Raw genomic sequence first — 25,365 nt, 5'->3', positions numbered from 1 at the left:
CTTCTCCTTCTTGGATAAAACATCCCCAGTCACCCAGTGCTTCTTCTTACCACCCCATCCAATCCATCAGCAATTCTTTTTAGTCTTATCTGCAAAGTGGAACCTGACTCAAAATTCTCACCACCATGACTGCTTCCACCTTGATCCAAGCCACCCTCATCTCTTGCCTAGATGATTGCAATGGCCATCTATTCTTCCTCCGAGTTTACCTTATTGCCCACCACTAGAGAAGCCAGAGAGGCTTTAAAAGTTAATCACATCCCTGGCCTTCTCACCACCAAACACTTGTACCTCCTCCCTACATTTCACTGTGGAAAAAAAAGGGCATAAGCTGGTGAAGATGTGGGTTCTAGGGAGAGTTTACTTGAGGATAATACTAAGGCATGGAGTAGAACAGACCGTGGCAGGAGTTAATCTTCAACTAGACAGGCATGCAATCCAGAGCCCTAGAGGTGGCAGGGTATGCTTCTTCGTTGTGAAAGGAGGGAGTACAAGTGTCTGGTGGTGAGAAGATGAAGTGAGAGAAAACCCTCTGATAACTTCCCATTACCATTAGAATAAACTGAAGTTCTTTCCAAGGTCTCTGAGACCTGCAAAAACTTCTGGACTCCTCTGCTCCCACTCTTACCTTGTTCATGCACTCTGACCACATGGGCCTGCTTTATAGCCCTTGTTTAATGCTAAATGTATTTCTGTCTCAAGCTTTAGCTCTTGCTGTTCCCTATGCCTGGAACACTCTCCCACAGCTCTCTTACCGTGACTGACTCGCTTTCATTAGTCACTTCCTAGAGTTGTCAGTGCAGATGTTGTCTCCTCATATCTTTTCACTACTCTATCCAAAGTATTCTGCCTACCGACTGCCTATCCCCAAAGTAATTCTATACCTATCACCATTTTATTTTTTCACAAGACTTACCATAACCTGAAAGTATTTATTTGTCCACATTGTTTTGGTTTCTCTTCTCACCAGAATGTAAGACAGAATGTAAGGACTCTCAAGTGTTTTACTCACCCTACATCCCCAGTGTCTGGCATATAGAGATGCTTAATAAACAATTACTAAATGAATCAATAAATGAATGGGAAGACACGCAAGCCAGCATATGATAACCTTCAGTGATATGAACTGTGACAGAGATGATGAACCAAGGAAATGATCCATGAAGATAAGTAGCTACCTAAGTGCTGGATACTTTCTGTATACCTTGAAAATGTTAGATTGCATTTTTATTATTCAGATCTTTTTTTAAGCTCCTTTTTATTGAAGGAAAGATTATTTTAAGTTCTATAGTGCTTTACAATTTTCAAAGGTTTCACAAACATGATTTCATGTAATCCCATAGTAACTCTCTTTTTAAGTCCCCTGCCCCTATACTGTCTCTCCCCCTACCCCCTCCCCACTGGTAAACATCTAATTTGTTCTCTGTATCTGCTAATCTGCTTCTTTTTTGTTTTATTCACTGGTTTGTTATATTTTTAGATTCCACATATAAGTGATATATGGTATTTGTCTTTCTCTGTCTGACTTATTTCACTTAGTATAATGCCCTCCAAGTTCATTCATGTTGTTGCAAGTGAAAAAACTTCATTCTTCTTTATGGCTGGGTAATATTCCATTGTGTGTGTGTATGTGTGCATAAATATAATGGGACAGTCTCAGCTCAGCTCAGCTCAGCTCATGAGCACTTCCTACAAGCATGGCATTGGGATGTATCAATGGTGCGTGTGTGTGCTCAGTCACACAGTCCTGTTCAACTCCTTGCAACCCCATGGACTATAGCCCAACAGGCTCTTCTGTCCATGGAATTTTCCAGGCAAGACTACTGGAGTGGGTTGCCATTTCCTATTCCAGAGGATCTTCCCAACTAAGGGATCAAGCACTGAGCCACCTGGGAAGCATTATTCCATCATAAAAATGAAATAATGCCATTTGCCGCAACATGGATGGGCCTAGAGATTATCATGCTAAGTGAAGTAAGCCAGACAGAGGGAAACAAATATTGTATGATATCACTTATATATGGAATCTTAAAAAAATGATATAAATGGACAAGAAAATAAACTTCTGGTTACCAAGGAGGAAAGAAAGAAGATCATTTTTTCATTCTTCCTTCTGTGGCTCAACTAAACCGCAATTAATGGTATTTACTGTATTTCACAGTTGAACTAATCTAAAGAATTGATGAATAACCTAAAAGTATCCTAGATCTATGCCAATTTATGATATTTCATCTCAGATGGAAAATTATTGACAGTTTCTGTAAAGTGCTTAAAACATTTCTTATTAATAGAATCACAGATGTAGAAAACAACTTATGGTTACCAAGGAGAATGGGGGAGCAGATAAATTGAGACATACACACACTGCTATATATAAAATAGATAACTGATAAGGATCTACTGTATAGCACAGGGAACTTTACTCAACATTCTTTAGTGACCTATATGGGAAAAGAATCTAAAAAATGTGGATTTATGTATATGTGTAACTGATTCACTTTTCTATATAGCAGAAACAAACACAAGACATAAATCAACCATACTCCAATAAAATTTCTTTTTTAAATAGCATTTCTTATCCCCAAAAGGTAATGCACTCAATTTGTGCCCTATCCTCAGAGATTTCCCCACCACCAATTCCATATTCCAGGGAGAGGGAATCTGCTGGGCCCAGTTTAGGGCAGGACCAGTCAGTAACAGCAGAGGTGAGGTGATAGTTAAGGGCTGGCACAATCTAGTGACAATAATCAGGAGCTCTGGATAGAGTGGCCATTTAAAACTATGTGAAGAAACACAACTATGTGAAGTTGTGGTGAGAAGGAAGCCCTTGTACACTGTCAGTAGGAATGTACATTGGTGCAGCCACTGTGGAAAACAGTATGGAGGTTTCTCAGAAAACTAAAATTAGAACTGTGAAAGTGAAAGTTGCACAGTCGTGTCCGACTCTTTGTGACCCCATGGACTATACAGTCCTTTGAATTCTCCAGGCCAGAATACTGGAGTGGGTAGCCTTTCCCTTCTCCAGGGGGTCTTCCCAACCCAGGAATCAAACCCAGGTCTCCTGCATTGCAGGCGGATTCTTTACCAGCTGAACCACCAAGGAAGCCCTACTATATGACCCAGTAATTCCAGTCCTGGAGATATATATAATATATATATATATAAAACCCCAGAACATAATTTGAAAAGATATATGCACACCAAGATTCATTTTTGTTGTTGTTCAGTTGCAACCCTATGGACTGCAGCACTCCAGGCTTCCCTGTCCTTCACTATCTCCCCGAGTTTGCTCAAACTCATGTCCATTGATTTGGTGATGCCATCCAACCATCTCATCCTCTGTTGCCCCCTTCTTCTGCCTTCAATCTTTCCCAACATCAAGGTCTTTTCCTATGAGTCGGCCAAGGTTCATAGCAGCATTATTTACAATTGCCAAGATATGGAAGTAGCCTAAATGTCCATCAACAGATAAATGGATGAAGATAATGTTATATATACATACAATGGAATACTACTTGGCTACAAAAAAGGAATGAAAATTTGCCATTTCCAGGAACATGAGTGGACTTGGAGGGTATTATGCTTGGTGTAGTAAGTCAGACAAAGAAAGACAGATACTGTAGGTTATCACCAATATGTGGAATATAAAAATTATAACAAACTAGTGAATATAACCAGAGAAGGCAATGGCACCCCACTTCCATACTCTTGCCTGGAAAATCCCATGGACAGGGGAGCCTGGTAGGCTGCAGTCCATGGGGTCGCGGGGAGTCGGACACGACTAAGCGACTTCACTTTCACTTTTCACTTTTATGCATTGGAGAAGGAAATGGCAACCCACTCCAGTATTCTTGCCTGGAGAATCCCAGGGACGGGGAAGCCTGGTGGGGTGCCGTCTATGGGGTCGCACAGAGTCAGACACGACTGAAGCGACTTAGCAGCAGCAGCAGCAGTGAATATAACAAAAAAGAAGCAGACTTCCAGATATAGAGGATAAACCAGTGGTTACCAGTGGGCAGAGGGAAGCAGGGAGGGACAAGATAAAGGTATGGGTGAAAGTGTTAGTCACTCAGTCACGTCTGACTCTTCTGCGATCCCATGGACTAAAGCCGGCCAGGTTCCTCTGTCAATGGAATTCTCCAGGCAAGAATACTGGAGTGGGTAGCCATTCCCTTCTCCAGGGGATGTTCCTGACCCATGTATCGAACCCAAGTCTCCTCCACTGCAGGCAGATTCTTTACCATCTGAGCCATTGGGCAACCCCCTAAAGGTAAGAGATTAAGAGTTAAAAAACTATTATGTATAAAATAGGGGCTTCCCTGGTAGCTCACTGTAAAGAATCCACCTGCAATTCAGGAGCCACAGGAGATACAGGTTTGATCACTGGGTTGGGAAGATCCCCTGGAGAGGGAAATGGCAACCCACTCCAGTAATTTTCCTCCTGGAGAATCCCATGGACAGAGGAGCCTGGCAGGCTACAGTCCATAGGGTTGCAGAGTTGGACATGACTGAAGCAACTTTGCATGCACATATGCATGTATCAAATAAGCTTCAAGGATATATTGTACAACATGGGGAATATAGCCAATGTTGATTAATAACTATAGATGGAGCATAACCTTTAAAAAATGTGACTCACTATATTGTATACCTATGACTTAATATTGTGCATTGACTATACTTTGATTTTTTTTAATGGAAAAAGGCTCCAAAACTATGTCTCCTAAATTTAGCAACTGAGTAACTTTCTTCTCAATATTCTTTGAGGATACCATGATGATGTGTCAAAATTTGGTCATTGGTCCAGTTGTTAGTATCATCCCAATATAGAAACTTCTGAGGCTAAAAGCAGAGAAGGCAATGGCACCCCACTCCAGTACTCTTCCCTGGAAAATCCCATGGACGGAGGAGCCTGGTAGGCTGCAGTCCATGGGGTCGTGAAGAGTTGGACACGACTGAGCAACTTCACTTTCACTTTTCACTTTCATGCATTGGAGAAGGAAATGGCAACCCACTCCAGTATTCTTGCCTGGAGAATCCCAGGGACCGGGGAGCCAGGTGGGCTGCCATCTATGGGGTGACACAGAGTCAGACACGACTGAAGAGACTTAGCAGCAGCAGCAGCAGAGGTTAAAAGAGATTATCCTGCACTTGATTTAACCCTCTATCAAGAGCAGGAGTGATTGGGACTTGTACAGATTCTCTGGTCCCACCTAGTTCTACAGGGGCAGGTCTGAGCATCTCTAAATAAAAGGCCTGGAGTCTGAGCAGCAAGACCCACTGGGAGCTAACTCTGGAGCTCTGAGGCCCAAATGTAGACCTCACCTGGACTATAACCTCTGCCCATAAATTTCGCCAACTAAGGCTTACCCCAACTTTCCATTGATTAGGTCTTAAATTCTTCTGAAAAGATGTTTCAGCCTTACCATTCCCATCTGACCAAGCTCTTGGCCGTTTTGCCTCATCTGTGTCTTTCAAATGACCAGGCATTGAGCAGGTTACAGACGATATGTTGGGAGGATGAAATAGACATAGCCTCTCTTCTGATAGGGCTCTCAGTCTTTATTTTTGACCAAGACTGTCATAAGCACTACTGGTTTTGTTCTCTACCTCAATACTCACTCATGGGAACTTGTTTCTTGTTGAAGTGCTTGCTGAATTAGTCCTCAACCACTCGGTGAAGACTGGGTCAAGGGGGAAAGGAAGAATTACTCTGTGTCTCTTCTGTATAAAGAAATATTTTTCCTGCTTATCAAAGATACAACAAATAAACAAACATACGTTGGATCAGCTGAAACACATATCAAGCTTTTTTCATTTTATTTTTCCTGTAGGAGGGCACTAGATTGTCTTATATACAGAATTCTCTTCTTTAACCTACTAATTATCTCCCTCAATTCTTAATCTTTTTAGCCAGGGTCTAATAAGACTGAAACACTATAGGAATTCAGGCTTCAGTAGTTGTGGTTCAGTTCAGTTCAGTCACTCAGTCATGTCTGACTCTTTGCGACCCCATGGACTGTAGCACACAAGGCTTCCCTGTCCATCACCAACTCCCAGAGCTTGCTCAAACTCATGTCCATTGAGTCATGAGACAGTCATCCTCTGTCATCCCCTTGTCCTCCTGCCTTCAATCTTTTGCAACATGAGGCTTTTTTCCAGTGAGTCAGTTCTTTGCACCAGGTGGCTAAAGTATTGGAGCAAACTCAAAAGCTTCAGCATCAGTCCTTCCAATGAATATTCAGGACTGATTTCCTTTAGGATTGATTGGTTTGATCTCCTTGCAGTGGTTGTGGTACACGGGCCTAGTTGCCCTGTGACATACAGAATCTTCCCGGACCAGAGATTGAACCAGCGTTCCCAATATTGGCAGGTGGAGTCTTAACCACTGGGCCAGGAAGTCTACTCACATGGTTTTTAGACCCATCCATGTTGTTGCATGTATAAGTAGTTTGTTCTTTTTTATTGCCAAGTATTTCACTGTGTGAAAATACTGCAGTTGTTTCCTCACTGTGTTGATGGAGTAGGTTATTTTGGGCTACTATAAATAAATCTACTGTTAACATTTGCCTTTTTGATAACATTCTTTTCCTTGGGGTGTCTGGAAAGGGAATTACTGGGTCATAAGGTAGATGTATGTTTAACTTTATAAAAAAAAACCTGCCAAACAGTTTTCCAAAGCAGTTGAATCACTGCACACTCCCAGCAGAATGGTACTCTAGTTCCAGCTATTCCACATTCTCGCCACAACATATTAATGGAGCAGGCTGGGCCTCCCTCCTGCTCCACCAGCTTGTCTCCTCAGACTCCCTGTGAGCTACTGTGCTGAAAGGTTGGACAACTTTCAGAGACAGTGGTGGAGCCAGTCTTTTATGTATTAGTCATTCTGGTGGGTGTATAGTGGTATCTCATTGTGGTTTTAACTTTAATTTTTCTGATGACAAATGATATTGAGCAAGTACATTTTCAGAGTATATAGCCATTTGAATATCTTCTTTATGAAATAATGGTTTAAAACTTTGCCTATATTTATAGTTTTGTTTAATTTATTATTGTTGAATTGTAGAATTCTGAATATGACTCCTTTGTAAGATTTATGTGAAAGTGAAAGTTTTAGCTGCTCTGTCCTGTCTGACTCTTTGTGACCCCATGAACTGTTGCTGTCCAGGCTCCTCTGTCCATGGGATTCTCCAGGCAAGAATACTGGAGTGGGTTGCCATTCTCTTCTCCAGGGGATCTTCCCAACCCAGGGATTGAACCCAGGTCTGTTGTGTTGCAAGCGGATTCTTTACCGCCTGAGCCACTAGGGAGGCCCAAGATATATGTACTATGAATATTTTCTCCTGGTTTATAGCTTCCTTTTTTACTTTCCTCATGACATATTTTAATGAACTAAAATCTTAAATTTTGATAAAGTAATACATCAGATTTCTCATTTAGGATTAGTTGCTTACGTGTCCTGCCTAAGAAAGCTTTAACTATGCCAAGGCACTTAATTTTTCCCATTTTCTCTGAGGACATCTACAGTTTTCGTATTTAGTCTCGTATTTAGTTTCACAATGCTGACTCAGAAGACCTTGGATTTCCACAGCTGCCGCTGAACTTGTGTCCTTAATTCCATCCTCACTCTCCCTACTGTCCCTTCTCACAGTAGTTACAGTGACCTTTAAAAACACAATTCAGCTCAGTCATTTCTCTGATTGAGAACTCTGGCAACTCTCTGTTTCATTCACAATAAAAGCTAAATTCTTCTCACTGGTCCACTTCCCTGATTTTCTCCCCTGCTCCCTTGCTGGCTCTCTCTGCTTCAGTCTCACTGGGCTTCTTGCTGTTCATAGATAGTGAACATGCCAGGTACAATTGCACATGTTTTCTTGGCCTCAAATGCTGTTTTCAGATATACATAGAACAACTCCCTCCCATCCCTCAAGTCTTTTTTTCAGTTGTCTCCTTTTCCATAATGCTGACCTTGGCCGCCATGTTTCAAACTGTACTTGCTCCCCATCTTCCTAAGCCTGTTCTTCCTTTCCATGGTACTTTGCACCTCTTATTTATTTTGTTTAGTATTTCTTTTCTGTCTCCTTCTGCTACAGTGTAAGCTCCTTAAGGGCAGTGATTTTGGTCTGTTCTATTTGCTGATGTTCACAAGCCCATAAGACAGAGCCTAGAATATAGAAGACAATTAATACATTTGATGTTTATTTGTTTTACTTTTTACTAGCAAGCCTTTCAAACATTAGAAAAGCAGAGAAGACAGTATAATAAACCAACACATCAGTTATTTGTATTTAACCATTATTAATATTTTTCCATATTTGTTCTATATTTTTTGCTAAAACATTTTAAGTAAATTATAGATATCATGACAGTAAACCCTTAATATTTCAGTATATATCTGTAAAAAAAAAGATAGCCTTCTACATAATTCTAGTGCCATTATATACCTAATAAAATTGATAATTCTCTCTCTCTCTCTTCACATCTGATTAGATCCCAAATCTGTCTCAATTTTTTAAGCCTCTTATTCCCATGTATATTATTTCTGTCTCCATTATCACTTAGACTACTGCAATAATAACTATTATTTTGATTTATTATATTAATAGTAACACAGTATCATTCTTTATATTAACTCATTTAATCATAACTGGTCTTGGCTGCTGGGAAACTCACAGCCCAACTTGTAGTTCACCTATAAAAAGTGAACATGCTTTGTGGTGTGCATATTTTTTCCTAACTTTACACATTCCTGCTCCCAACATCCCTAACTTTGTCTTGTTTTTTCCTTCCTTTATTTTCCCTGTAATCTGTTATATTACAGCTTGTTAGTGAATGGCATCTTTCACTGTTCACACACCTGTATAGTCCCTATCCCTTAGATCTGAACTAAGCCTGTGACTTGCTTCAACCAACAGCATGTAGCAAAAGTGATACCGTGTTAGGCAGCCCCAGGCCTTAACTTTGAGGAGGTTGAGGGCCTTTCATTTTGTGCTATTGGGAATCTTGAATCACCCTGTTAAGAAGTCTGGCTATTCTGCTGTAGAGACTACATGGAAAGAAGCCATGTAAAGAGGCCATATAGCCATATTTAAGATAGACAACCAAAAAAGACCTACTATATAGCACAGGGAACTTGGCTCAATATTAGGTAATAACCTAAATGGGAAAAGAATTTTCAAAAGAGCATATACTTGTACAGGTATAACCGAATCACTTTACTGTACACATAAAACTAACACATAATTGTTAATCAACTATACTCCACTATAAAATTTAAAAAAATAATAAAGAATCCATGTAGGGAGAAAGAGGCCCTGAAACTACATGGATAGAGAAACTCCACTCAAGTGTCCCAGTGGCCCAGCTGAACCAAGCATTGATTATGCAATTATGAGAAATTAATGAGTTAACTATGTAAAGAATAACCAAATGGCTTCATCCTGGAACACCCAAGCTAAGACATTCCTCTCCACCTGTATCAGAATGGCACTGGATGCTTATTTGAAATGTAAAATTTGGGTCTAAAACCAGAGTCTCTTGGGCAAGGAAGGGGAATCTGCCTCTTAAATGAGACTTCCCTAGTTGATTGATAAGCACTTTAAAGTTTAAGAATCTGCTTAAGGACTTTTTATTGCTTATTCTCCACCCTCCTTTTTAACGATCTACTGCTCTTCTCTGAGGAGTTTGATCCTGCTCATTGTCCAGAATGCTGAACCAAAGTTCTAAATCAAATAATTTCTCATTGTTGGTATTTTCCTTTCACTTACCCAACTCTGTTCTACCTGGTTCATTCTTTCTGGATCCATTTTGTCTCCAGGAGCTCTCCTGGTTTTGAGGTGCCTCTCATATTTCAGCAGAAGAAACTCATGCCTTTAATATCCTGAGGTTGTTGGCTGTACAGACTAGTTCTGATTCTCACCTTATTTCAGCTCAGCCACATCCACTATCCTCATCCTTAAAAAATCATAATGAGAGACTGAAAACTAGATATAGTAGTTCAATTTGAGGTAAGAAAAATATATTCATACAATGGCTTTGTCAATTAGGAGTTGATTTTGTTGAATTCAATGAGATCAGTTTCATTGATCTTATTCAGGGGTATGCTGAACACAAAAGCCAGGTTTTGCAGTATGTTGATGAATGGGAGCTGAAAGTTAGAGATTTTTACCACAATGGGAAACACTGAGCATACTTACAGGTGGAAGAAAAAAATCAGTAAGGAAGGGAAAGTTTTAACAAAATAATGTGTGCGAGAGAAAGTCAGTTCAGTTCAGTTCAGTTGCTCAGTCGTGTCCGATTCTTTGTGACCCTATGGACTGTAGCACGCCAGGCTTCCCTGTCCATCACCAACTCCCAGAGCTTGCTCAAACTCATGTCCATTGCGTTGATGATGCCATCCAACCATCTCATCCTCTGTCATCTCCTTCTCCTCCCTCCTTCAATCTTTTATAGCATCAGGGTCTTTTCTAGTGAATCAGTTCTTTGCATCAGGTGGACAAAGTATTGGAGCTTCAGCTTTAGCATCAGTCCTTTCAATGAATATTCAGGACTGATTTCCTTTAGGATTGACTGGTTTGATCTCCTTGCAGTCCAAGGGACTCTCAAGCGACTTCTCCAACATCACAGTTGGAAAGCATAAATTCTTTAGCGATCAGCTTTCTCTGTGGTCCAACTCTCACATCCATACATGAGTAATGGAAAAACCATAGCTCTGACTATATGGACCTTTGTTGGCAAAGTAATGTCTCTGCTTTTTAATATGCTGTCTAGGTTGGTAATAACTTTTCTTCCAAGGAGCAAGCGTCTTTTAATTTCATGGCTGCAGTCACCATCTACAGTGATTTGGGAGCCCCCCAAAATAAATTCTGTCACTGTTTCCATTGTTTCCCCATCTATTTCCCATGAAGTGATGGGACCAGATGCCATGATTTAGTTTTCTGAATGTTGAGTTTTAAGCCAACTTTTTCACTCTCCTCTTTCACTTTCATCAAGTAGCTCTTTAGTTCTTTGCTTTCTGCCATAAGGGTGGTGTCATCTGCATATCTGAGGTTATTGATATTTCTCCCAGCAATCTTGACTCCAACTTGTGCTTCATCCAGTCCAGCGTTTCTCATGATGTACTCTGCATATAAGTTAAAAAAGCCGTCACAGTAAATTCTGTCACTGTTTCCATTGTTTCCCCATCTATTTGCTATGAAGTGATGGGACTGGATGCCATGATCTTTTTTTGAATGTTGAGTTTTAAGCCAGCTTTTTCACTCACTTTCATCAAGAGGCTCTTCAGTCCCTCTTTGCTTTCTGCCATACAGTTGGTGTCATCTGCATATGTGAGGTTATTGATATTTCTCCCGGCAATCTTGATTCCACCTTATGCTTCATCCAGCCCTGAGAGAAGATAGGATGATCTGAAAGTGATGAGAATTGATTACAAAAAAGGACACAGAGGAAGAAAGAAGGTGTTACAGTTTTCTACTGCTGCATAACAAATTATCCCAAACTTAGCAACTCTTTTTATTGTAGCTCATGATTTTAGCATCAGCAATTTGGGCAGAGTTAAGCTGGGCGATTCTTCTGCCCCATGTGATATCATATGAAGTCACTTGCCGGATCAATCAGTGAATGGATGGGTTAATCTGGAAAGTACGAGATTGCTTCATCCATACTTCTGATGCCTTGGAAGTGTGACTAGAAGGTTGGGCTGAGGTGAAAATGCAACCAGAGGTTCTACAGGTAGCCTTTCCCAGGCCAGTCTCAGGATGACAGTCCTTCTTACATCATGGCTCAGTCTTCCAAAGAGAATATCCCAAATATCCTGGAAAGAAGTTGCAAGACCTAGTCTTAGGTCCCAGAATGTCTCTTCTGATGACTTCTGTTGGTCAAATAAGTCACTGACTTTAGTGACAGCCCAGATTCAAGGGGAAGGTACTTAGACTCCACCTCCTAGTGAGAGGAACGTCAGAGAATTTACAGTCACTTTAAATCTGCTGGTGCAGAAGGGATAGGTTGGGTCAAATCAGAGAACATATAAAAAAATTGCCTTGGATGTGAAGGGAGACCACCTGTCCTGAACTTCTAAATGTCGGAGTATCCAGAGTTCTGTTCTTAGATCTCTATGTACTATCTCCTTAGGGGATCCCATCAAGTCCTGTTGCTTCAAAGACCTTCATATGCTGATGACTTTCAAGTTCATATATCTAACCTCCAAATTCTCACCTGACTTCCAGACTTATATATCCAACCCACTACTGAACATATCCACTAAGATGTCTAATAAGCATCTCAAATGTAACATGGCCAAAACAAAGTCTTTGATTTCCAGCCTCCCCATCCTAGTAAGTAATAAACATATACACTAAATTGCCCAAGACACATGCCTAGGAGCCCTATTGGCTCTTTTCTTTTCCTCACATAGCACTTTCAGCTCATCAATAAATTTGTACTTCACATTCATCGATATTGGCTCCAACTTCCAAATATCCTGAACCCAACCACTTCTCTCCTTCTCTACACTTCTTATCTATGTCAATGCCATCGTCACCTTCCATTGGTCTTCTTGTTGCTCTCCTGGCCCCTTATTGCTCTTCTTCTATTCATATAACAGCCAGAGTAATCTCTGCAAAGTACAAATCAAAGAATATAATTTTCTAAAGACTATTGCAATGAGAACAACCTACAAACTTCTCACCAGGGTCTATGAGGCCCTCCAAATCTTGCTCCATCTGCCTTTTGTTCTCATCTCCCTCCACTCTTCCCCTTGTTCATTGAGTTCTAACCACTGTGATTTTTCTGTCCCATGAATACTGGAAGCTTGTTCCTGCCTCAAGCCATCCCACCTATCACTTATTCTGCTTGGAGAGCTCCTCTAGATCTTCATGTGCTTTTTTTTAATCATTTCAGTTCAGTCGCTCAGTCGTGTCGCAACCCCATGAATTGCAGCACGCCAGGCCTCCCTGTCCATCACCAACTCCTGGAGTTCACTCAAACTCACGTCCAAAGAGTTGGTGATGCCATCCAGCTGTCTCATCCTCTGTCGTCCCCTTCTCCTCCTGCCCCAATCCCTCCCAGCATCAGAGTCTTTTCCAATGAGTCAACTCTTCGCATGAGGTGGCCAAAGTACTGGAGTTTCAGCTTTAGCATCATTCCTTCCAAAGAGCACCCAGGACTGATCTCCTTTAGAATGGACTGGTTGGATCTCCTTGCAGTCATTTAGATGGTTAAAAAAAAAAGACTCAAATGTCACTTTCTCAGAGAGGCCATCCTTGACCACTGTAGCTAAAGTAGTACTACATCTCCTTAGCCACCTTCATCCGTATCCTATTATAGCTCCTTCATAATCTGTATCAGTACCTGAAGTTCTTATTCATTTATTTTTTAATATGTTTATTGCTTGCCCTCCTTCACTAGAACATAAACTTCTTGGGGGCATTATTACTGTCTGTCTTATTTATGGCTGTTTTCTAGTACTTAGAACAATCAGTTCAGTTCAGTTCAGTTGCTCAGTCGTGTCCGACTCTTTGCGACCCCATGAATCACAGCACGCCAGTGTCCATCACCAACTCCCGGAGTTCACTCAGACTCACGTCCATTGAGTCAGTGATGCCATCCAGCCATCTCATCCTCTGTCGTCCCCTTCTCCTCCTGCCCCCAAGCCCTCCCAGCATCAGAGTCTTTTCCAATGAGTCAACTCTTTGCATGAGGTGGCCAAAGTACTGGAGTTTCAGCTTTAGCATCATTCCTTCCAAAGAAATCCCAGGGCTGATCTCCTTCAGAATGGACTGGTTGGATCTCCTTGCAGTCCAAGGGACTCTCAAGAGTCTTCTCCAACACCACAGTTCAAAAGCATCAGTTCTTCAGTGTTCAGCCTTCTTCACAGTCCAACTCTCACATCCATACATGACCACAGGAAAAACCATAGCCTTGACTAGACGGACCTTTGTTGGCAAAGTAATGTCTCTGCTTTTGAATATGCTATCTAGGTTGGTCATAACTTTCCTTCCAAACAGTAAACATCTTTTAATTTCATGGCTGCAATCACCATCTGCGGTGATTTTGGAGCCCCCAAAATAAAGTCTGACACTGTTTCCACTGTTTCCCCTTCTATTTCCCATGAAGTGATGGGACCGGATGCCATGATCTTCGTTTTCTGAATGTTGAGCTTTAAGCCAACTTTTTCACTCTCCACTTTCACTTTCATCAAGAGGCTTTTTAGTTCCTCTTCACTTTCTTCCATAAGAGTGGTGTCATCTGCATATCTGAGGTTATTGAGATTTCTCCTGGCAACCTTGATTCTAGCTTGTGCTTCTTCCAGTCCAGCATTTCTCATGATGTACTCTGCATATAAGTTAAATAAGCAGGGTGACAATATACAGCCTTGACATACTGCTTTTCCTATTTGGAACAAGTCTGTTGTTCCATGTCCAGTTCTAACTGTTGCTTCCTGACCTGCATACAAATTTCTCAAGAGGCAGGTCAGGTGGTCTGGTATTCCCATCTCTTTCAGAATTTTCCACAGTTGATTGTGATCCACACAGTCAAAGGCTTTGGCATAGTCAATAAAGCAGAAATAGATGTTTCTGGAACTCTCTTGCTTTTTCCATGATCCAGCAGATGTTGGCAATTTGGTCTCTGGTTCCTCTGCCTTTTCTAAATCCAGCTTCAACATCAGGAAGTTCACGGTTCACGTATTGCTGAAGCCTGGCTTGGAGAATTTTGAGCATTACTTTACTAGCGTGTGAGATGAGTGCAATTGTGCGGTAGTTTGAGCATTCTTTGGCATTGCCTTTCTTTGGGATTGGAATGAAAACTGACCTTTTCCAGTCCTGTGGCCACTGCTGAGTTTTCCAAATTTGCTGGCATATTGAGTGCAGCACTTTCACAGCATCATCTTTCAGGATTTGAAATAGCTCCACTGGAATTCCATCACCTCCACTAGCTTTGTTCGTAGTGATGCTTTCTAAGGCCCACTTGACTTCACATTCCAGGATGTCTGGCTCTAGGTGAGTGATCACACCATCGTGATTATCTGGGTCATGAAGATCTTTTTTGTACAGTTCTATGTATTCTTGCCACCTCTCTTAATATCTTCTGCTTCTGTTAGGTCCATACCATTTCTGTCCTTAATCAAGCCCATCTTTGCATGAAATGTCCCCTTGGTATCTCTAATTTTCTTGAAGAGATCTCTGGTCTTTCCCATTCTGTTGTTTTCCTCTATTTCTTTGCATTGATCGCTGAAGAAGGCTTTCTTATCTCTTCTTGCTATTCTTAGAACAATATAGGCTACTAAATAGGTACACAATAAATATTCATTTAAAATGACTATTTCTTTATTCTGCAAGTAGGTTGAGAGAAGATGGGAGAAGGGAAATCCTCTTTTCTATGTAATATGGGACATAAAGTGTTTGGCTTATAGAAATGGGTTGGGCAGGAATTTCAGAAAGGTAATGAACCATTCTAGATTAGATTCTTCTCTCATTGTTCAAATTGTGTGTTTTTTCCGAAGAAAAAAATCAATAGCTGAGTTATTGTTTTGACCTCTGATTGTTTCCTGAAAAGAAATTTGATTTTTTTATCCTTTTAGATACCATGGGCTTTCAAAAACACTAATCTCACATCATTTAAAATTCTGGCCTAGAATTAATTTCCTTTGATTTATTTGTTGTGTTCTGTTTTTGTTTCCCTCCCTCTCTTTAAAGGATCTGCTGTATCTAGCCCTGACAGCACAGGACCAAACTAAGTGAAGTATGAACATCAATGCTTTCTTTCCCTATGGCCTTTCATTATAACCTTAAGTGAATCCTTGCATGTGCCCACATCCACACAACTATCTCTGCTTCCCATCACTAGAGTCTCAGTGTTTCACAAGAATTAAATTCGTACCTTAGTATCCATGCTTCTTTCTCTCTTTCCCATCAACGATCTATATCTTTTGTAAGAATTATATAGGCATTTTTTTCTTATATGTGTTTGTCATTTTTTACATTTGAACAAAAAGTTCTATTCAAGGTATGTCTGGGCTGCAAAATTTATTTTCTTAATCAACTTTTTTTGTCTATATTTTCTTAAAATGACTCATAATATTTTTTTCATTACTTCATTTTTATTGGCTCACATATACCACTCCTCCAGGATGTTGCTGTGAACTGAATGTGAATTTATGAAGGTGATAAAAGAGTAATTAAACAAAGAACATTTCTGACAGATGAAAGCATTGTTAATTATTTTTCCTTAGAGAAATGCCCTTATGTACACAGGTTTTGAAAGCTAGATCAATGGGCTGGACATGCTCAACCAGTTCTAATCTATTCTGAAAGCAAAAAGCAACATTTGCAATTCATTTCTGAGACATTTCAGAAAGTCAAATATGTTTCTGTGTGATATCACACATTAAGAGCTTCATGCAAGCTTTTAACTTGCCTTTTTGCAAAAACCTATATGCTGTTTAGGCTTCCCTGGTGGCTCAGTGATAAAGAATCTACCTACTAATGCAGGAGATGTGGGTTTGATCCCTGGGTAAGGAAGATCCCCTGGAGAAGGAAATGGAAACCCCCTCCAGTATTCTTGCTTGGGAAATCCCATGGACAGAGAAGCTTGGCAGGCTACAATCCATGGGGTCGCAAAGAGTCAGACTCTTAGCAACTAAACAACAACATATGCTGTTTACAAGTGTGACTAAAGAACCAGATTGGACATGAACACACAACCATAACTGATCAGCAGTCAGATACACTTCTATAGGGCCATCATACCTGGCTCGAACAAGGGCTTTTAAGATTAAGCCTCTACTATATATATGTCTATGGAGCAAAGGGTTCTAAGTTAGACATTGCTCAATCTCTTTTAGCCTGTGCCTGATATGGAATCTTGATTAGGGAGCCTACTTTTTGAGTAGTGCACACTGGGTCAACCACATGTGTAGGAGTAAAGAACACAATATCACTCTGAATGTGTCTGTGATTGTTCTCTTTTTTTCTGAACACCTGTTAGGGTGCTAGGCATTTCCCTGATCTATTTTCTCACCTCCAAGCAGATGTGGATATAAACTATTCCTAGACTATGTATTGGTTTAATTTATTCTTGTGAATTTCCAAAGATTCCACAGCTTACTTTAGGATTCAGCAGTACTTATTCCAACCCACCAACTGTAATCTTCATTTTCCCACGAGGACAAAATTAGAGGTATTTGGCTCTAAGTTCCCACTCTGGCTTCCTTATAAGGACATTCAACTTCCTAACTTGTTCTCATTTTCATTGGCCCTGCGTGGTCTCTCAAGTTTTAGGAACTTTCTTTCTTCCTGCTCAAAATCAGCCTTCTGTCAGAACTCCAGCCAGGACTCTGCAGCAGTCTTTCCCTACTCCTGCTGGGGCTCTGCTCAAAATTGATGGAGGAGCAGGTAGGGATTCCCAAGCCCTCCATTCTGGTGAACAATACAGATCTCTGTTGTAAACCAGCCCTTGGGCTAATGGGCTAACACAGTTTAAGCCTCCAAGTGTCAGTTGTTGTTGGTTTTTTGTTTGTTTTTTTTTTTCATTTTCACTGTTCTTTGTTAAGAATTTAAAACAATTTCTTCAATGACTGGGACAGACAAGCATTAATCTATGTCATAATAAACAGTTCCTTACAGACAGAAGGTTGCCTTTCTTGATTTTCTGCCACCTTAAAATGAGTCTCCTCCCTTCCCAGGCAGCCACATCCTTCCCGCCCCCCCCCCCCCGCCCCCACCACCAGAATTGTTAGAAAAAGTCTCCTGTTGGGTTTAGGAAATATAATCATTGTATTCTAGGGGACTAACCATCAAATTCTTATGTTGTTTTCTCCAGGAGGTTTTGAGGCTTTGAGACCGTCATGTAAATAATATCCTCTTACTCTGATATCTTAGACTTTTCCAAGTGAATTTGATGATTATACATCTTTTCCTCCCGTATTTGACCAAGGTGCGCCTTGTATATACAGCATCTTTAACACTTCCTGAGCTTGATGGAATTCCCAGGGAGCTATAGTACGTGCATCTGCCTTATTCTGCATGCACCTTGGCATCCATGTCTGCTTTCCAGTAGTCTCAACTTCTGTCCTTCCACCCTCCAACCAACTCCTACACAGCCATGGTTACAAAGCAGCTCTGGGATATTAAAAACAGCCACCACTGCCGGACCCCACCCCATCCCACCCCACCCTTGAGCATGCATGTGTGAGTGCATGCTCACACACATACAGATATACACAGAAGTTTAGAGCCTTTGGATTTAAGCTCTTAAGCAAAGATGGAGAAATATTTGCTTTGCAGGCAAAATAAGCAACACTTTCAAATAAGCAGAACTACTGTCATATTGTCTATTAACTGCAAGCAAAACAGGACTTTAGAGTTCACCACCACCATAATCAAGCCCTGTCATCTCTTGCCAGGACTCCTAAAACAATTTCCCTACTTCGAACACATTATCCACACCATATCCACTGTTCTTTTAAAATCATATCATGTCCCTTCTTTGCTGAAGTCCTTTTGATGGCTGCCCATTAACACAGAATAGAATCTGAACTCCATACGCTTCCCTTCAAGGCCCTTATCTTCTCACTTATCCAAACTCATTTCATGCACTCTCTGCCTGCTCACTTGGCTCAGTAATGTCAGCCCTATGTCAGTTGCTAGGACCTAACAAGCTCTTTCCAGAATTAGGGCCTTTGTACTTGCTATTCCACTGCCTAGAAAGGCTGTTCTTCTGGGCCCGTCCACAGCTGGCTCCTCCTCATTCTTCAGGTTTCAGATTAAATGTCACCTTCCCAGATGGGCCTTCCCTGACCATGATAAAGGTAATTATCAGATTGCTGTTACTTCTGCAGTAATGGTACTTGTGTGTTGCTTCAGTCATGTCTGACTCTTTGCAACCCTATGGACTATAGCCTGCCAAGCTCCTCTGTTCATGGGATTCTCCAGGCAAGAATACTGGAGTGGGTAGCCATGCCCTCCTCCAGGGGATCTTCCCGACCCAGGGATCAAATCCAAGTCTCCTGCAGCTCCTGCGTTGCAGGCGAATTCTTGACTGCTGAGCCCCCAGGGAAGAAGTAGTATAATTAATAATAATAGGGAAGAATAGTTGTTGTTTAATCACTCAGTCATGTCCGACTCTTTGCAAGCCCATGGACTGTAGCCTGCCAGACTCCTCTGTCCATGGGATTTCCCAGACAAGAATACTGGAGCAGGTTGCCATTTCCTCCTTCAAAGGATCTTCCCAACCCAGGTATCAAACCTGTATCAATCTTCTGCATTGGCAGGCAGATTCTTTACCACTGAGCCACCTGGGAAGCCCCAGATAAGAATAGTAGGTCATTTCTATTATTCGCTATCATTTATCTTTCTTATTTTCTTTGGAACTTAGCTGTATCCTCTCTATTTATTTATTTATTCTCTGTCTCTTTAGCTTGAGTGTTAGCTTCTCCACAGTATCAGCATTGTGTGTCTTGTTCACTGCTGGGCCCTTGTCTCCTGGTATAGTGCCTGGCATCCATACCATGCAATTAGTAAATACTTGTTGAAGGAATAAAATTTTAGGATTAGAAAGTAATTTAGAAGTCACCTAATCTGTCTAGTCCCGTACCCCAATCCAGGGCTTTATTTTCAGTAATATAGAGCCTACTTGAATAGTGGTGTTTATGCTAATGGGGAACCAAAAAGAACAATAAGAAGGAGCTGATTCCCTTTCTTGAATTGATTTTACCTTATTTGTTCTGAAATCAGCTTTGCTTTTTACAACATAGACACAAAGTAAAATGAGCCATTTATTCTTAGCAAACCAGCTAATTACGTGGCCATTCCATTGAAGGTGGTGATAGCTGAGTGAGTTCTAAATTAATGTTCATGTATTTGTTCACTAAATCTTAAAGATTTTGTCTATTAACCCAAGTATCCCTTATTGAATTATTTTCCAAACCATGGGCTTCGACTCAGTGAGTAATGAATCTATCTATTATATTACAATGAGCATTTAAAAAATAGATTAGAAAATATGAGTGCATTGCATTGAAAAGATTAGTAAAGATTATTGAAAAGATAAGTGCTATCTGGTGAAAGTTTGGTCTCAGTCATATATGTGACTGTGCTTATGTGTGGGTACTATGGCCCTGTAAAATATATTTCTTATTGTAGGATGTAAACAACAACAAAAAGTCTGAAAGCAACTGTCTAAATGAAAAAATTCAGTGTTTTACAATAGAAAAGAGGCTCTCTGGTAGTCCTAGGATGAATTTGAGTTTACTTTCTGAGGCTGTCTGGATTGAGGAGGATGAGGGTGGTAATTCTACCATATTTCAGATGAAAGCACTATCTGCCTTGTGGCCTGAAAACACTATTAGAAAAATCTCCTAGAAGCATGAGAATTACATCACATATTTGAATATTAAAAGTAAACTACAAACACATCATATAGATAATGATTTTCATTATTCTTCATTACCTTTCTTCTCTATTTCTACATTAGAATAACATTATAGCCCAACAGATTAGGGCCAAAATGATCAGGAGTATGGTAAGAGTCTAGGTGGAGGGGAAATGAGTGAAGTGCCTCAACAGAACATTTCGAGTTCTCCTTTTTGTGTCAGTTTCTTCTGTACAAGGCTTTTCCTTTTACAGTGAAACAGGAAGCAAGATCACCTACTGAGAAGGAGGATGGGGAGATGTTGGAGTTTTGAGGAGAGGAGAAGCAGTTATAGGAGACTGAATGGATTAAGGGAATGACGTGTCACTGTGGGCAGCACTAAGAGATGTTTATTAAAGTGGGACCAGTTGGCGTGCTGTGTATTCAGCTGGGGATGCAAGCATGCAGTAGTCAGAGAGTTGAATTTAACCACAGTTGAAAGGAAAGTTCTATTGAGGGAGAGTGAACAGTATAAACAAAGTTCGAGTGCTTGGAATTACATGATGTGTAACAAGAAGAATGTTCAAACTACTGCACAGTGGCACTCATTTCACACACTAGCAAAGTAATGCTCAAAATTCTCCAAGCCAGGTTTCAACAGTACATGACTGTGAAATTCCAGATGTTCAAGCTGGATTTAGAAAAGGCAGAGGAACCAGAGATCAAATTGCCAGCATTGTTGGATCATTGAAAAAGCAAGAGAGTTCCAGAAAAACATCTATTTCTGCTTCATTGACCACGCCAAAGCCTTTGACTGTGTGGATCACAACAAACTGTGGAAAATTCTGAAAGAGATGGGAATACCAGACCACCTGACTTGCCTCTTGAGAAATCTGTATGCAGGTCAAGAAGCAACAGAACCAGCCAAGGAACAACGGACTGGTTCCAAATCAGGAAAGGAGTATGTCAAGGCTGTATATTGTCACCCTGCTTATTTAACTTATATGCAGAGTGCATCATGAGAAACACTGGGCTGGATGAAGCACAAGCTGGAATCAAGATTTCCGGGAAAAATATCAATAACCTCAGATAAGCAGGTGACACCACCATTATGGCAGAAAGTGAGGAACTAAAGAACCTCTTAATGAAAGTGAAAGAGGAGAGTGAAAAAGTTTGCTTAAAATTCAACATTCAGAAAACTAAGATCATGGCATCTGGTCCTATCACTTCATGGCAAATAGATGTGGAAACAGTGAGAGACTTTATTTTTGGGGGCTCCAAAATCACTGCAGACGATGAATACAGCCATGAAATTAAATGACACTTGCTCCTTGGAAGAAAAGTTATGACCCACCTAGTTCAGTTCGGTTCAGTCGCTCAGTCGTGTCTGACTCTTCGCGACCCCATGAATCGCAGCACGCCAGGCCTCCCTGTCCATCACCAACTCCCAGAGTTCACTCAGACTCACGTCCATTGAGTCACTGATGCTATCCAGCCATCTCATCCTCTGTCGTCCCCTTCTCCTCCTGCCCCTAATCCCTCCCAGCATCAGAGTCTTTTCCAATGAGTCAACTCTTCGCATGAGGTGGCCAAAGTACTGGAGTTTCAGCCTCAGCATCATTCCCTCCAAAGAAATCCCAGGGCTGATCTCCTTCAGAATGGACTGGTTGGATCTCCTTGCAGTCCAAGGGACTCTCAAGAGTCTTCTCCAACACCACACTTCAAAAGCATCAATTCTTCGGCGCTCAGCCTTCACAGTCCAACTCTCACATCCATACATGACCACAGGAAAAACCATAGCCTTGACTAGATGGACCTTTGTCAGCAAAGTAATGTCTCTGCTTTTGAATATGCTATCTAGGTTGGTCATAACTTTCCTTCCAAGGAGCAAGCATCTTTTAATTTCATGGCTGCAGTCACCATCTGCAGTGATTTTTGAGCCCCCCAAAATAAAGTCTGACACTGTTTCCACTGTTTCCCCTTCTATTTCCCATGAAGTGATGGGACCGGATGCCATGATCTTTGTTTTCTGAATGTTGAGCTTTAAGCCTTCTTTTTCACTCTCCACTTTCACTTTCATCAAGAGGCTTTTTAGTTCCTCTTCACTTTCTTCCATAAGAGTGGTGTCATCTGCATATCTGAGGTTATTGAGATTTCTCCCGGCAACCTTGATTCCAGTTTGTGTTTCTTCCAGTCCAGCATTTCTCATGATGTACTCTGCATAGAAGTTAAATAAACAGGGTGACAATATACAGCCTTGACGTACTCCTTTTCCTATTTGGAACAAGTCTGTTGTTCCATGTCCAGTTCTAACTGTTGCTTCCTGACCTGCATACAAATTTCTCAAGAGGCAGGTCAGGTGGTCTGGTATTCCCATCTCTTTCAGAATTTTCCACAGTTGATTGTGATCCACACAGTCAAAGGCTTTGGCATAGTCAATAAAACAGAAATAGATGTTTTTCTGGAACTCTCTTGCTTTTTCCATGACCCAGAGGATGTTGGCAATTTGATCTCTGGTTCTTCTGCCTCTTCTAAAACCAGCTTGAACATCTGGAAGTTCACAGTTCATGTATTGCTGAAGCCTGGCTTGGAGAATTTTGAGCATTACTTTACTAGCATGTGAGATGAGTGCAATTGTGTGGTAGTTTGAGCATTCTTTGGCATTGCCTTTCTTTGGGATTGGAATGAAAAATGACCTTTTCCAGTCATGTGGCCACTGCTGAGTTTTCCAAATGTGCTGGCATATTGAGTGCAGCACTTTCACAGCATCATCTTTCAGGATTTGAAATAGCTCCACTGGAATTCCATCACCTCCACTAGCTTTGTTCGTAGTGATGCTTTCTAAGGCCCACTTGACTTCACATTCCAGGATGTCTGGCTCTAGGTGAGTGATCACACCATCGTGATTATCTGGGTCATGAAGATTTTTTTTGTACAGTTCTTCTGTGTATTCTTGCCACCTCTTCTTAATATCTTCTGCTTCTGTTAGGTCCATACAATTTCTGTCCTTTATCGAGCCCATCTTTGCATGAAATGTCCCCTTGGTATCTCTAATTTTCTTGAAGAGATCTCTAGTCTTTCCCATTCTGTTGTTTTCCTCTATTTCTTTGCATTGATCCCTGAGGAAGGCTTTTTTATCTCTTCTTGCCATTCTTTGGAACTCTGCATTCAGATGCTTATATCTTTCCTTTTCTCCTTTACTACAGCATATTAAAAAGCAGAGACATTACTTTGCCAACAAATGTCCATCCAGTTAAAGCTATGGTTTTTTCAGTAGTCATGTATGGATATCAGAATTGGACTGTAAAGAAAGTGGAGTGCTGAAGAATTGATGCTTTTGAAGTATGGTATTGGAGAAGACTCTTGAGAGTCCCTTGGACTGCAAGGGGATCCAACCAGTCAATCCTAAAGGAAATCAGTCCTGAATATTCATTGGGAGGACTAATGCCGAAGCTGAAACTCTAATTCTTTGGCCACCTGAAGCGAAGAACTGATTCATTTGAAAAGATCCTGATGCTGGGAAAGATTGAAGGTGGGAGGATAAGGGGATGACAGGATGAGATGGTTGGATGGCATCACTGACTCAATGGACATTAGTTTGAGTAAACTCCAGGAGTTGGTGATGGACAGGGAGGCCTAGCGTGCTGCAGTCCATTGTGTCCCAAAGAGTTGGACGTGACTGAGCAACTGAACTGAAATCCATTAAGTTGACCCTTGAGTTCATCCACTTACATGGGAATTTTTTCAATAAATATTTTGGAACATTTTTTGGAGATTTTTGACAACTTGAAAAACTCACAGATGAACTGTGTATAAAGGTCTGTTTAGTCAAAGCTATGGTTTTTCCAGTAGTCATGTATGGATGTGGAATTTGGACCATAAAGAAGGCTGAGTGCCAAAGAATTGATGCTTGTGAATTGTGGTGCTGGAGAATACTCTTGAGAATCCCTCAGACAGCAAGAAGATCAAACCTGTCAATCCTAAAGGAAATCAGTCCTGAATATTCACTGGAAGAACTGATGCTGAAGCTGAAGCTCCAATACTTTGACCACCTGAATCAAAGAGCCTCCTCATTGGAAAAGCCCCTGATGCTGGGCAAGATTGAAGGCAGGAGGAGAAAGGGACGACACAGATTGAGATGGTTGGATGCATCACCGACTCAATGGACATGAGTTTGAGTAAGCTCTGGGAGATGGTGAAGGACAGAGAAGCCTGGTTTGCGGCAGTCCACGAGGTTGCAAAGGGTCAGACCCAACTGACGGACTGAACAACAATAAAATATATGCAGACACTAGTCTATCCTTACATAAGCATAAGATGAGTGATATTTATTATAAAATTAATAATATGTTAGTTTTCTTGCTGCTTTATAATTTTGCTTTTAAAGAATGCATTGCCATAGTGTATGCTTCTCTCTCTCATAATTGGAGAAAGTACATATCAGCCTATCATCACAGGTAAGTGTTTTCTGTTTTAAAATGTACCAATGTTTCCAATACTGTATTATGAAAATTATTGTAATACTGTATACCAAAAGATTTTATAAAGATCCCTTCATTGGTGCATCAGCTAGGCCACAGTGAAGCAGTCGCACCGATTACACTGAGAGTCTCTTGGACTGCAAGGAGATCCAACCAGTCCATCCTAAAGGAAATCAGTCCTGAATATTCACTGGAAGGACTGATGCTGAAGGTGAAACTCTAATACTTTGGCCAGCTGATGGGAAGAACTGACTCATTTGAAAAGACCCTGATGCTGGGAAAGATTGAAGGCGGAAGGAGAAGGGGACGACAGAGGATGAGATAGTTGGATGGCATCCCTGACTCAGTGGACATAAGTTTGTGTAAACTCTGGGAGTTTGTGATGGACAGGGAGGCCTGGTGTTCTGCAGTCCATGGGGTCGCAGAGTTGGACATGACTGGACAATTGAACTGAACTGAACCAGAAAGCTATATTGCTGTTTCTTCATTATCAATGCATGTATTATTACATCTGTAAATAAATGTGAATTTCTTTTCA

At 41.0% G+C, this 25,365-nt stretch overlaps 1 protein-coding gene and 1 pseudogene across 3 annotated transcripts in view; both read left to right on the top strand.

The window, feature by feature from the left end:
- Nucleotides 1-25,365, top strand: part of CCDC18 (coiled-coil domain containing 18) — a 181,683-nt gene that overhangs the window by 142,595 nt on the left and 13,723 nt on the right. The gene's annotated exons all lie outside the window — the stretch shown is intronic.
- LOC133244274 (myosin regulatory light polypeptide 9-like) overlaps nt 1-25,365 on the top strand; it is a 36,520-nt pseudogene extending 11,155 nt beyond the window's left edge.

Source organism: Bos javanicus, chromosome 3 (assembly GCF_032452875.1).
Source record: "Bos javanicus breed banteng chromosome 3, ARS-OSU_banteng_1.0, whole genome shotgun sequence".
Taxonomy (NCBI): Eukaryota; Metazoa; Chordata; class Mammalia; order Artiodactyla; family Bovidae; genus Bos; species Bos javanicus.
Note: the sequence above shows the minus strand (reverse complement) of the source record. Positions and strands in the feature narration are given on the sequence as shown.